Below are 14326 nucleotides of genomic sequence, written 5' to 3'. Positions count from 1 at the left end.
AAAATATGAATTGGTTTGCAACAGTACTTAGAGTAGTAATTTTCTTTATTATACTAATGGATCTTACCGAGTTTTCTGTTGGAGTTTTGTGTGGATGAAGTGTTCGATGATCGAGAAGGTTTCGATGTGAGAAGAAGGAAGAGAGGCAAGAGCTCAAGCTTGGGGATGCCCAAGGCACCCCAAGTAAATATTCAAGGAGACTCAAGCGTCTAAGCTTGGGGATGCTGGGAAGGCATCCCCTCTTTCTTCAACAAACATCGGTATGTTTTCAGATTCGTTTCGTTCATGCGATATGTGCAATCTTGGAGCGTCCTTTGCATTTAGGTTTTTACTTTTTCTTTTTATGCACCATGCTGGTATGAGATGGTCCTTGGATGATTTATAGAATGCTCTTTGCACTTCACTTATATCTTTTGAGTATGGCTTTATAGAATGCTTCATGTGCTTCACTTATATCATTTGAAGTTTGGATTGCCTGTTTCTCTTTACATAGACAACCGCCATTTGTAGAATGCTCTTTTGCTTCACTTATATTTGTTAGAGTGTGGGCATATCTTTTGTAGAAAGAATTAAAACTCTCTTGCTTCACTTATATGTATTTAGAGAGATGACAGGAACTAGTCATTCACATGGTTAGTCATAAAATCCTACATAAAACTTGTAGATCGCTGAATATGATATGTTTGATTCCTTGCAATATTTTTGCGATATAAATATGGTGATATTAGAGTCGTGCTAGTTGAGTAATTGTGAAATTGAGAAATACTTTTGTTGAGGTTTGCAAGTCCCGTAGCATGCACGTATGGTGAACCATTATGTAATAAAGTCGGAGCATGAGGTGTTTATTGATTGTCTTCCTTATGAGGGGCGATCGGGGACGAGCGATGGTCTTTTCCTACCAATCTATCCCCCTAGGAGCATGCGCGTAGTACTTTGTTTCGATGACTAATAGATTTTTGCAATAAGTATGTGAGTTCTTTATGACTAATGTTGAGTCCATGGATTATACGCACTCTCACCCTTCCACCATTGCTGGCCTCTCTAGTACCGCGCAACTTTCGCCGGTAACATAAACCCACCATATATCTCCCTCAAAACAGCCACCATACCTACCTATCATGGCATTTCCATAGCCATTCCGAGATATATTGCCATGCAACTTCCATCATCATCATATACATGACTTGAGCATTTATTGTCATATTGCTTTGCATGATCGTAAGATAGCTAGCATGATGTTTTCATGGCTTGTCCATTTTTTGATGTCATTGCTACGCTAGATAATTGCACATCCCGGTACACCGCTGGAGGCATTCATATAGAGTCATATCTTTGTTCTAGATGTCGAGTTGTAATATTGAGTTGTAAGTAAATAGAAGTGTGATGATCATCATTATTAGAGCATTGCCCCAGTGAGGAAAGAATGATGGAGACCATGATTCCCCCACAAGTCGGGATGAGACTCCAGACGAAAAAATAAAAAATAAAAAAATAAAAAAAGGGAATGGCCACAAAAAAAGAGAAGGCCCCAAAAAAAGAGAAAAAAGAGAAAACAAAAAAATGAGAGAAAAAGAGAGAAGGGGCAATGTTACTATCCTTTTTCCACACTTGTGCTTCAAAGTAGCACCATGTTCCTCATATAGAGAGTCTCTTGAGTTAACACTTTCATATACTAGTGGGAATTTTAATTATAGAACTTGGCTTGTATATTCCAACGATGGGCTTCCTCAAATGCCCTAGGTCTTCATGAGCAAGCAAGTTGGATGCACACCCACTTAGTTTCAGTTTGAGCTTTCATATACTTATAGCTCTAGTGCATCCGTTGCATGGCAATCCCTACTCACTCACATTGATATCTATTAATCGGCATCTCCATAGCCCGTTGATACACCTAGTTGATGTGAGACTATCTTCTCCTTTTTGTCTCCTCCACCATCATATTCTATTCCACCTATAGTGCTATGTCCATGGCTCACGCTCATGTATTGCGTGAAACTTGAAAAGGTTTGAGAATGTCAAAAGTATGAAACAATTGCTTGGCTTGTCATCAGGGTTGTGCATGATGTGAATGCTTTGTGTGGTGAAGATGGAGCATAGCCAGACTATATGATTTTGTAGGGATGAGCTTTCTTTGGCTATGTTATTTCAATAAGACATGATTTCTTGGTTGGTATGCTTGAAATATTATTGTCTTTATGTCAAAGGAAAGATTATTGCTTTGAAGCACTCATGTCTTAATATTCATGCCATGATTAGACATATGATCAAGATTATGCTAGGTAGCATTCCACATCAAAAATTATCTTTTTTATCATTTACCTACTCGAGGACGAGCAGGAATTAAGCTTGGGGATGCTGATACGTCTCCATCATATCTATAATTTTTGATTGTTCCATGCCAATATTATTCAACTTTCATATACTTTTGGCAACTTTTTATACTATTTTTGGACCAACATATTGATCCAGTGCCCAGTGCCAGTTCCTGTTTGTTGCATGTTTTTTGTTTCGAAGAATATCCATATCAAACGGAGTCCAAACGGAATAAAAACCAACAGAGATTTTTTTGGAATATATATGATTTTTGGGAAGAAGAATCCCGCGAGACGATGCTCGAGGGGCCCACGAGGTAGGGGGGCGCGCCCCAGGGTGTCAGGCTCGCCCCTGACCCTCGTGGCCACCCCGTAAGGCGGTTGGTGCCCTTCTTTCGCTGCAAGAAAGCTAATTTCCGGATAGAGATCGTGTCAAAATTTCAGCCCAATCGGAGTTATGGATCTCCGGGAATATAAGAAACCGTGAAAGGGAAGAATCTGGGAACGCAGAACCAGAGAGAGACAGAGAGACAGATCCAATCTCGGAGGGGCTATCGCCCCTCCCATGCCATGGAGGCCATGGACCAGAGGGGAAACCCTTCTCCCATCTAGGGAGGAGGTCAAGGAAGAATAAGAAGGAGGGGGGCTCTCTCCCCCTCGCTTCCGGTGGCACCTGAGTGCCACCGGGGGCCATCATCATCACCGCGATCTACACCAACACGTCCGCCATCTTCACCAACATCTTCATCATCTCCCCCCCTCTATCTATAGCGGTCCACTGTCCCGCAACCCGCTATACCCTCTACTTGAACATGGTGCTTTATGCTTCATATTATTATCCAATGATGTGTTGCCATCCTATGATTTCTGAGTAGATTTTTGTTGTCCTATCGGTGGTTGATGAATTGCTATGATTGATTTAATTTGCTTGTGGTTATGTTGCTGTCCTGTGGTGCCCATCATATGATTGCGCACGTGGATCACACCCTAGGGTTAGTTGTATGTTGATAGGACTATGTATTGGAGGGCAAGAGTGACAGAAGCTTCAACCTAGCATAGAAATTGATGCATACGGGATTGAAGGGGGGCCAATATATCTTAATGCTATGGTTGGGTTTTACCTTAATGAACATTACTAGTTGCGGATGCTTGCTAATAGTTCCAATCATAAGTGCATAGAATTCCAAGTCAGGGATGACATGCTAGCAGTGGCCTCTCCCACATAATACTTGCTATCGGTCTAGTAAAGTAGTCAATTGCTTAGTGGCAATTTCACAACTCCTACCACCACTTTTCCACACTCGCTATATTTACTTTATTGTTTCTTAACCTAAACAGCCCCTACTTTATATTTACTTGCTCTTTATTATCTTGCATACCTATCCAACAACACCTACAAAGTACTTCTAGTTTCATACTTGTTTTCGGTAGAGCGAGCGTCAAGTGTGCGTAGAGTTGTATCGGTGGTCGATAGAACTTGAGGGAATATTTGTTCTACCTTTAGCTCCTCGTTGGGTTCGACACTCTTACTTATCGAAAGAGGCTACAATTGATACCCTATACTTGTGGGTTATCAAAGCGCCTTACCGTAAGAGGCGACTCGCAACTCCTCGTCAACTTCTCCAACAAAGTATACGAGCCAAAGGACGAGCATATGGAGGCATAGCTCGCGGAGGTGCGCAAGATGGAGAAGCAGTTCTCGAGCCTGGAGATGCAACATGTGCCCCAGAGCACCACCAAGGAAGCCGACGACATCGCCAAGAGAGCATCCAAGCGGCAACCACAAGAGCCCGGTGTCTTTGAGGAACGTCTCTTCAAGCCATCAGCGATACCGCCACCTTCAAGCACTGCTCAGCTTCGGGAGAAGATCCCACAGCCTCCTGCCAGATGAGCCCTGGCCTGCGGCCCGACCTCAGGAGCTCACTTGCTCTTGGCACTCGGACCTAAGGAGGGATGCTGGACCAAGGTATTCAAGGAATACCTGATGCAAGGGGCGCTGCCAGAGAAGGAGGAAGATGCAGAGCGTGTGGTTCGACAAGCCACGACGTACTACATCCGGGATGGTGAGTTGTACAGGAAGCGGCCAAACGACGTTTCCCTGTGCTGCATTTCCAGGGACCAGGGGAAGGAGCTGCTAACTAACATACACGGTGGGGACTGCGGGAACCACTTGTCATCACGGACCCTCGTCGGCAAGGTATTCCGCAGTGGATTCTAGTGGCCCACTACGCTCAATGACGCATCTGAGCTGGTGAAGTCTTGCGAAGCCTGCCAGTTCCACGCCAAGCAAATTCATCAGCCGGCTCAGGGCCTCCAGACCATTCCGTTCACGTGGCCGTTCGTGGTTTGGGGGCTGGACATCTTGGGCCCATTCCCTCGAGCGCCTGGGGGCTACCGTTTCCTCTATGTCGCCATCGACAAGTTCACCAAGTGGGCGGAAGTGGAAGCTGTCTATACCATCCCAGTTGGCTCCGCTGTCAAGTTCATCAAGGGCCTCGTGAGCCTTCGGGGTCCCCAACCGCATCATCACATATAACGGCTTGCAATTCACTAGTAACCTTTTCAAAACCTACTGTGCTAACCTTGGAACGCAGATCTGCTATGCTTCGGTGGTGCACCCCAGGAGGAATGGTCAGGCTGAACACGCCAACGCGGAGGTCCTGAGAGGCCTCAAGACCAGGACCTTCAAGAAGAAGCTCGAGGCCTGTGGTAGGGGCAGGCACGACGAGCTCCAGTCCGTGCTATGGTCTATCCGCACCACCGCCACCAAACCAACGGGCGAGACTCCATTCTTCCTCATCTACGGAGGTGAAGTAGTCCTTCCTCACGAAGTTGGGCATCGCTCCGCACGGGTCCTGGCGTTTGATGAAACGTAGCAGGACGCCACGCGGGGGATGAACATCATGCTGGGGGAGGAGCGTTGTCGCGAAGCTGCACTGAGGGCGGCAAGGTACCAGCAGGTGTTGCGGCGATACCACTGCCGTAACATCTTCTCCAGGACGCTCGAGGTGGGCGACCTCGTCCTGAGGCGGGTCCTCTCTAGGGAAGGGCTGCACAAGCTTTCACCCGTGTGGGAGGGCTCGTTCAGGGTCGTCCATGTCTCCAGGCCTGGCGCCGCGCGCCTGGAGACGCGGTACGGGATACCTGTCCAGAACGCCTGGAACATCCAGCACCTACGGAGGTTGTACCCATGAAGCAAGGCCCAGAGCCCGTGAAGAAAGGCCCAGAGCCTGTGAAGAAGGCCCGGTGCCTGTGAAGAATTGCCACCCGTGACACTCTCACGTAATAATGAGTGCGGCACTTAGGTCCGCGCTGGTGAGAAGACTTAAAGACTAGATTAGGTGCCGGACGCGGCTTTTCATTTGCTTTCCGTAGTTGGCTTGCTTTTCCTTAAATCAAAATTTGGCTTTGGTGTTCCTTGCTGATTCAACTCCCTCGCCTCTTACCGCATTTTCCGGCTCTGGTCCGCTCGTGTTCTCTCTCTTGCATACCTCGCGAGGGGGGGCTAGGCAGATGCCCTCGCGAGCGTTTTTCTTCTCTCTGCCTCCTCGCGAGCCACCCTCGTTCGAGCCCGAAAGCTGGCGCATCTCTCCTAATCTGTGCCCCACGGGTACCGCGATACAAGGCGCCGGGCCAAGGCTTGGGTGAATGGCAAATCTCCTGGCAAAACTCCCTAACAAATTTTTTCGTAGTTCCTGAGCAATCGCAGACCACAAGGTCAAGATGGACACAAGGAAGTAAACGCCTCGTGAGGTGGAGGGCGCCCCGAATGTACCAGGCTAAGTTATCTTTGCGCAAAATAGCCGCACAACACTGAAACAACAACCGTAGCATAATGGATAATAAGTTATGATTCGATACACGCCCTTCCAGGCCCATGCTGACTTTGTTCTGATACAGGAAGGGAAAGGGGAACATAACAAAAGCGGCGCTCGCCCCTGCAGCAGCCGACGGGGGCAGGGACTTGGAGACATCCCGGGTCTAGTCGGACCCCTCCTCGCGCTTCATCGGTGTGCGGCGACGAGACGACCCACTACCACCCTCGAAGCGGGCGCGGCGGCGTGGCGGCTGATCAAGGCCGCCGCCGCTGGAACTGTCGCCAAGGGAGGAGCCACCATAGACAGACGAGGCGCGGCCGGTGGGTTCGTCCTCATCCTCGTCCCGACCATCACCGAGGCCGAGCACCTCCTCGCCATCGTTCACCTCGGGGCAGCATCCAGAGCGGCGGCCGTCTTCCCCAAACACCCTCACGAAGAGGGTCGCATTGCCGTCGAACTTGAAGTGGAGGGTGCACCGCCTGCCTAGGCCGCGCGCGCGGGTGAACATCTGCTAACCGCGGGCCAGAGCGACGTTGCCCGTGACGGAGACCTCAAACGCGACCCAGGAAGCTCGGCTGCAGCAACTGTCTGCCTGCAGCCAGAGCTCGCCTGGACCGGAGGCCGACAGCTCACCGGCAAAGAAGCGAGGGAGCTGGAGCCAGATGCTGGCCGGATCCTCCGACCAGACAACGAACTCCAGTAGCACCTCTGATGCATGGAACCGCGGTTGGGAAGGTCACACAACCACGGCGCGTCTCCTCTCGTCGACAGGACTGCCGCGACCGGAGTGACTCCTGCCACGCACCGCGGCGCCACCCCGAGAGCTGGGGGCCATGGCGGGGCATGCGGCATGCTTGCGGGGACGGCCACGTCCTCGCTTGGGCGCCGGGGAGCCGGGTCCCTCCCGAGGGGCCTTGCCCTTCTCCGCGGTGGAGAACCTCTTCGATGGCACCATTGCTGCAAGCGGTGGAGCAAGGAGGAAGAACCAAGTGAACCAAGAAGAGACGAGAAACGGGGGCTCTGCGCCCTCCCCATTTATAGCGGAAGAAGGCCAACCGGTGCCTCCCACGATCACATGTAATGATGATTTTCCTTAAATGTCGCAGGGACTTGTCAAGTCGGGCAGTTGCTGAGGCGGCGCGGGGAAGCGGAGACACCCACGACCAATCAACCGCCATACGTCGACCGAGGCTGCAGGTTTTTGGGGCCCGCGGCGCTCCGCACTTGATCCTTTGGCTTCGCCTCGAAGCTAAGCCCCAGCGCGCCTTGGGCCCGGGGCCTACTATCGGCGTTCTGGGAACGGGGGTCCCCGGACTTGCCTGCCTGCGGCCCATGGCATGGATGTACGGCCCATCATCACCAACAAGGCATTCAAGACCCTCGCGAGGGGCCAAGCCTCGCGAGGCGGACGACGCAAGATCTCCTCAGGAGCGGCCTCACCCGGCTGCCTCGCGAGGAGTGGAGATATCAAGGCGGGGCGAACCTGGCGAGGCTCTCGTGACGTGAGGCATGACGATCGACACCAGGCTGGCGCCAGGCGGGCGCCAACATGCACAGCGTCCTTGTTTCCTCTTTAGTGCTAAGGAGGCAAGCACAGGCGCGGAGTACCGAGGCATCAGGCAAAGGTTTCCATATCGGTGCAACAAGACCAAGACCAGAAGGACGGCAGGACGGAGGTCACTATGGAGCCCAGGACGGCGTCACCACCAGAACCTTTGGCAGGTGAAGACCACCTTTTGTCAGGATAGCTTGTACTAGCTGTCACCTTTCAAATTGGCCGCCGTTGTTGGCTCCCTTCCTGCTCAATATTTGGGGAGAGGACCAGGGCCTATATAAGTAGGACTAGCCACCACGTAGAGAGAGAAAAAAGAGAAGAGAAGAGAAGGAGAGGAGAAGAGAAGGATAGATCTAGGGAGATAGGATCTGATCAAAGGCCAACCCTAGCACACCAAGCACAAGAACACCTCAACCTCGGGAGGCTGTTCTTCCCCTTGTACTGTTCATCATCAGCCCAAGAGGCAATCCACCACCGCCGCACTTGAGTAGGGTATTACACCACATCGGTGGCCCTAACCAGTATAAACCTTGTGTCTTTGTGTTGCGAGTACGTCGAGTTCATCCGCGAGACCTTAGCGAGCTAGGGCGTAGATCGGTAGGAGGGAAAGAACTTCGTGCACACCCCAGAGTTTGAACCTTAAGGGTCTGCCGGAACTCCGTGATCCGACAGAGACCGAGGTGACTTCTCTCCTTAGTGACATTACATATGATCCTCTCGAGATATGGCTTCTACCTAAGTCCGAGACATTGTGCATGATTAGATACCAAGAGGGACCTCTCGAAGATGCACGTGAAGACAGGCAAGCCGCCATGTCCATAGATGAAGAGGAACGTCGGAAGGAAAAGAAGGCATCTCCAGGACCCGGACATCCGGCCCCGAGCCCGGACATCCGGCCGCTGAAGACTCCACCTACAGCAGCACTCCAGCTGCCAAGCCCCTACAGGCCCCGGACATCCAGCCCCGCCAGCCCGGACGTCCGACCCTTCCCGAGCGCCTGGATATCCGGCCTCCAGCCTGGAAATCCGGACCCCTCCGAACCCGAGAGCAACAAACCAGTCGCTCCAGCCCGGACATCCGTCCTCCCCAGCCCGGACATCCGGCCTCGCGTGAAAGCCCGGACATCCGTCCGACGCCCGTGTTGGAAATATGCCCTAGAGGCAATAATAAAATGGTTATTCTTATATTTCTTTGTTCATGATAATTGTCTATTGTTCATGCTATAATTGTGTTATCCAGAAATCATAATACATGTGTGAATACATAGACCACAACACGTCCCTAGTGAGCCTCTAGTTGACTAGCTCGTTGATCAAAAGATAGTCATGGTTTCCTGACTATGGACATTGGATGTCATTGATAACGGGATCACATCATTAGGAGAATGATGTGATGGACAAGACCCAATCCTAAGCATAGCTCAAAGACCGTGTAGTTTGTTTGCTATAGCTTTTCCGAATGTCAAGTATCATTTCCTTAGACCATGAGATTGTGCAACTCCCGGATACCGTAGGAGTGCTTTGGGTGTGCCAAATGTCACAACGTAACTGGGTGACTATAAAGGTACACTACAGGTATCTCCAAAAGTGTCTGTTGGGTTGGCACGAATCGAGACTGGGATTTGTCACTCCGTATGACGGAGAGGTATCTCTGGGCCCACTCGGTAATGCATCATCATAATGAGCTCAATGTGACCAAGTGGTTGATCACGGGATCATGCATTACGGTACGAGTAAAGTGACTTGCCGGTAACGAGATTGAACGAGGTATTGGGATACCGACGATCGAGTCTCGGGCAAGTAACGTACCTATTGACAAAGGGAATTGTATACGGGATTGATTGAATCCTCGACATCGTGGTTCATCCGATGAGATCAACATGGAGCATGTGGGAGCCAACATGGGTATCCAGATCCCGCTGTTGGTTATTGACCAGAGAGTCGTCTCGGTCATGTCTGCGTGTCTCCCGAACCCGTAGGGTCTACACACTTAAGGTTCGGTGACGCTAGGGTTGTTGAGATATTAGCATACGGTAACCCGAAAGTTGTTCAGAGTCTTGGATGAGATCCCGGACGTCACGAGGAGTTTCGGAATGGTCCGGAGGTGAAGATTTATATATAGGAAGTCAAGTTTCGGCCATCGGGAAGGTTTCGGGGGTAATCGGTATTATACCGGAACCACCGGAAGGGTCCCGGGGGTCCACCGGGTGGGGCCACCTATCCTGGAGGGCCCCATGGGCTAAAGTGGGAGGGGAACCAGCCCCTAGTGGGCTGGTGCGCCCCCCCATGGCCCTCCCTTGCGCCTAGGGTTGGAAATCCTAGGGGTGGGGCGCCCCACTTGGCTTGGGGGGCACTCCACCCCCTTGGCCGCCGCCCCCCCCTTGGAGATTCAATCTCCTAGGGCCGGCACCCCCCCTAGGGGTCCTATATATAGTGGGGGAGGGAGGGCAGCCGCACCCGATCCCTGGCCTCTCCCTCTCCCTCCTGTGACACTCCTCCCTCTCCCTGAGCTTGGCGAAGCCCTGCCGAGATCACCGTTGCTTCCACCACCACGCCGTCGTGCTGCTGGATCTTCATCAACCTCTCCTTCCCCCTTGCTAGATCAAGTTGGAGGAGACGTCTTCCCAACCGTACGTGTGTTGAACGCAGAGGTGCCGTCTGTTCGGCGCTAGGTCATCGGTGATTTGGATCACGACGAGTACGACTCCATCATCCCCGTTCTCTTGAACGCTTCCGCGCGCGATCTACAAGGGTATGTAGATGCACTCCTCTCTCCCTCGTTGCTAGATGACTCCATAGATTGATCTTGGTGATGCGTAGAAAATTTTAAAATTCTGCTATGTTCCCCAACAGCCCGAACGTCCGGCCTACCCTGTGTGCGCACAGTGAAGGGCCAAGGCCCGTGCACCCCTTCTCCCCCCTAGTCTATAAATACTCCACCTCGTCCAACTTTCTAGGGTTAGCAAAGGATTAGCTCATATTTTGTGTGAGAGCTTTGCTCATCCACTTGGATACCTTCTCCTCAGAGATTCGAGCCTCCACCGGAGAAGATCCCCCGAACGGATTCAAGACCCCTTTTAGGGAAGAACTCAAGACCTCCTCACGGAGAAGACCGGCTACCCTTGTACCGTCCTTAGTTGTCCGTAGATCGTGTATATTTCCTTATGTACTCAAGGATCTAGCACATGTGTGACTTATTCGTGTTGGTTTAGTGTTTCGTCTTGTGTTTTCCCTCTTTTCCACCTCGTTTTCCTCGTGTTCTTCACGGGATCCGCTCCTTTCGTGAAAGATCGGCCGATTAGGGTTCCACCCTACATCAAGGTGGCACTGGATGAAGCCAGCAAAGCGAAGCCGGTTCCCCGTCCGAAGCCGGCCGACGAAGGAAGCTGGAAGCATCACAACCAATAGAACAACAAGCGCAAGCCGACCAGCTGGCCCAGTGCTACGACAACCGGCTCGTCGCGGCTGCTGAGCAGGCGCCCACGCCCGACCCGGCCGCCAAACACCGGCAGACCGGCAAGGTGGCATGGCAACCCACCATGAGCTTCAAAGAGATGCTCGATGCCCCTTGCAAGCACCACAGTGGAGCAAGGCCGTCCACACACATGCTGCGGCAGTGCGCCATCACCAAGCGCCTCATAAGGGGCGACGTCCCGCCTCCTCCGGCCCAGGCTCCAGGAGCGGGGCAGCCGCCTCCGGTAGGCGGCGCGATGCGCGACAACGCCTACCCGTCCCAGAATGCGACCTACATGGTCTTCACCAGCCTCGGCGACGACAAGCGCAGCGAGCGGCTCCTCTGGCAGGAGGTGAACACCGTCATCCCGGCCAAACCAGAGTACATGCATTGGTCGGAGCGCCCGGTCACATGGACCTGGGAAGACCACCCGGCTGTCATGTCGAGTCCGGGTGGCTACACCCTCATCCTCGACCCCACCATCATCATGCCTCGGCACACGTGCAAGTTCTCCTGAGTCCTCATCGACGGCGGCAGCAGCATCAACATCCTCTACCGCGACACCATGACCAAGCTTGGCCACGAGGCCAAAGACCTGGAACCTACCCGGACGATCTTTCACGACATTTTTTCCAGCCTCTCCTGCCCTCTGATCGGCCAGGTCCGACTCGACGTCCTGTTCGGCAACAGTGACCATTTTCGACGCGAGCCGCTCTGGTTCAAAGTGGTGGATCTAACCAGCACGTACCATGCGCTGCTGGGCCGACCCGCGCTCGGCAAGTTCATGGTGGTTCCTCACTATGCCTACCTGAAGATGAAGCTGCCAGGTCGGAAGGGCCTCATCACCATCATCGGCGACTACCGCAAGTCCATAGAGTGCGCCCGAGACAGCACCAAATTGGCCGAGTCGCTGGTCATAGCCGAGGAGCGGTGCCAACTCGACCGGATCATCATCGTGGCCAATGAAGCATCGGTCGCACCGATCCCGACCGAGGAGCCGGCGACGAGGCCTCATTCAATCCCTCCAAGGAGACCAAGAAAGTGAAGCTAAACCCGGAAGACCCTAGCTGCGGCAAGTACGTTGTCGTGGGCACCCGCCTCGACAACAAATAGGAAGGCGAGCTCGTCGACTTCCTTCGTGAGAATCGGGATATTTTTGCATGGGCCCCAAAGGACATACCGGGTATCCCGAGGAAGTTCGCCGAGCACAAACTCCATGTCTACAAGGATGCCAAGCCTGTCCGCCAACCCCTGCGATGTTTTTCCGAAGAGAAGAGAAGGACCATCGGTGAAGAGGTTGCCAAGCTTTTGGCAGTCGGCTTCATCATGGAAGTGTTTTACCCCGAGTGGCTGGCCACCCCAGTCCTCGTCCTGAAGAAGAACAAGACCTGGCGCACGTGTATTGACTACACCAGCCTGAACAAGGCATGCCCCAAAGACCCATTCGCCCTCCCGCAAATCGACCAAGTCATCGACTCCACTGCTGGGTGCGAGCTCCTGTCCTTCCTGGATGCTTACTCCGGCTATCATCAGATCAAGCTGGACCCAGCCGACGCCCTGAAGACATCCTTCATCACGCCCTTTGGGGCTTATTGCTACATCACCATGTCATTCGGCATGAAGAATGCCGGCGCCACCTTCCAGCGCTACATGTAGAAATGCTTGTTGCCACAACTCGGCCGCAACATCCACGTCTATGTGGATGGCATCATGGTGAAGACCAAGCAACACCTCATGCTCCTCGACAACCTTCGCCAACCTGCGCGAGTACAAGGTCAATCTCAACCCAGAAAATGCGTTTTCGGCATCTCGGCCGGAAAGCTACTCGACTTCCTCGTCTGAGCGCGGCATTGAGGCAAACCCAGAGAAGATCAAGGCCATCGAGTGCATGCGCAAGCCGGCTCGGCTGCACGATGTCCAGAAGTTCACCGGCTGCTTCGCCTGGGTCAGCCGGTTTCGTAGCCGACTAGGCGAGAGGGCCTTGCCCTTGTACCAGCTGATGAAGAAGACGACGCTGTTCGAATGGAGCGACCAGGCGGACGAGGCTTTCCGGGACCTCAAGCGCATGCTCTCCACCACACCCGTCCTGGCCGCACCAACCGAGAAGGAGCCACTGTTGCTCTACATTGCTGCAACCTCACGGTCGGTCAGCATGGTGATGGTGGTCGAGCGACCAGAGAAGGGCAAGATCCAAGCCGTCCAGCGTCCCGTATACTACCTGAGCGAGATGCTCTCCGCATCCAAGCAGAACTACCCGCACTACCAGAAGATGTGTTATGGCATCTACTTCACCGCCAAGAAGTTGAAGCAGTACTTTTAAGAGCATGTCGTCACCGTGCTCAGCACGACCCCCCTCGGCATGATCATTAGGTGCCGGGATGCCTCTGGCCGGGTCGCCAAGTGGGCGCTCGAGCTAGCCGCTCACACCATCCTCAACGAGCCCCGCACCACAATCAAGTCCCAAGCACTGGCCGACTTCCTCGTCGAGTGGACCGAGACCCAGTACCTGCCGCCGCCGCCGGACTCAATGCACTGGCGCATGCATTTTGACGGCTCGAAGATGCGTCACAGCCTAGGGGCCGGCATCGTGCCATCCTCCCCAAAGGGCGACCGCCTCAAATACGCGCTCCAGATCCACTTCACCGCTTCCAACAACGTTGCCGAGTACGAAGCACTTGTGCATGGCCTCCGGCTCGCCAAGGAACTCGGCATCCAGCGCATCCTATGCTATGGAGACTCGGATCTGGTGGTGAAGCAATGCTCCGGCGAATGGGACGCCCGCGACCCCAACATGGCGAGATACCGCTTCCTCGTCCAGAAGCTGTCCCGGTTCTTCATGGGCTGCGATTTCCTCCACGTCCCGTGCGTAGAAAACGAGGCGGCCGACACGCTCGCCAAGATCGCCTCGTCCTGGCAATCAATCCCGTTCGGTGTCTCCCTCGAGCACATGCGCAAGCCGTCTGTCAAGCCGTCTCCGGACTACGAGTCCATCTACGTCCCGGATGCCCCGGACGCATCTCAACCTGGCCCGGGGGCTGCTGCCGTCGACCCGGCCGCCACCGTCCCCGACCCGGGGATTGCTGCTGTCGACTCGGCCGCCGCCGTTCCCAACCCGGGGGGCGCTGAACCCGGCTCTAGGGCTGACGTCCCGAAACCCTCCATAGTGGCCATCCTCGCCGTGGTGACGG

Source organism: Triticum urartu, chromosome 7A (assembly GCF_056163025.1).
Source record: "Triticum urartu cultivar PI428250 chromosome 7A, HENAU_Tu73, whole genome shotgun sequence".
NCBI classification, from domain to species: Eukaryota; Viridiplantae; Streptophyta; class Magnoliopsida; order Poales; family Poaceae; genus Triticum; species Triticum urartu.
This window is presented reverse-complemented; position numbering follows the sequence as displayed.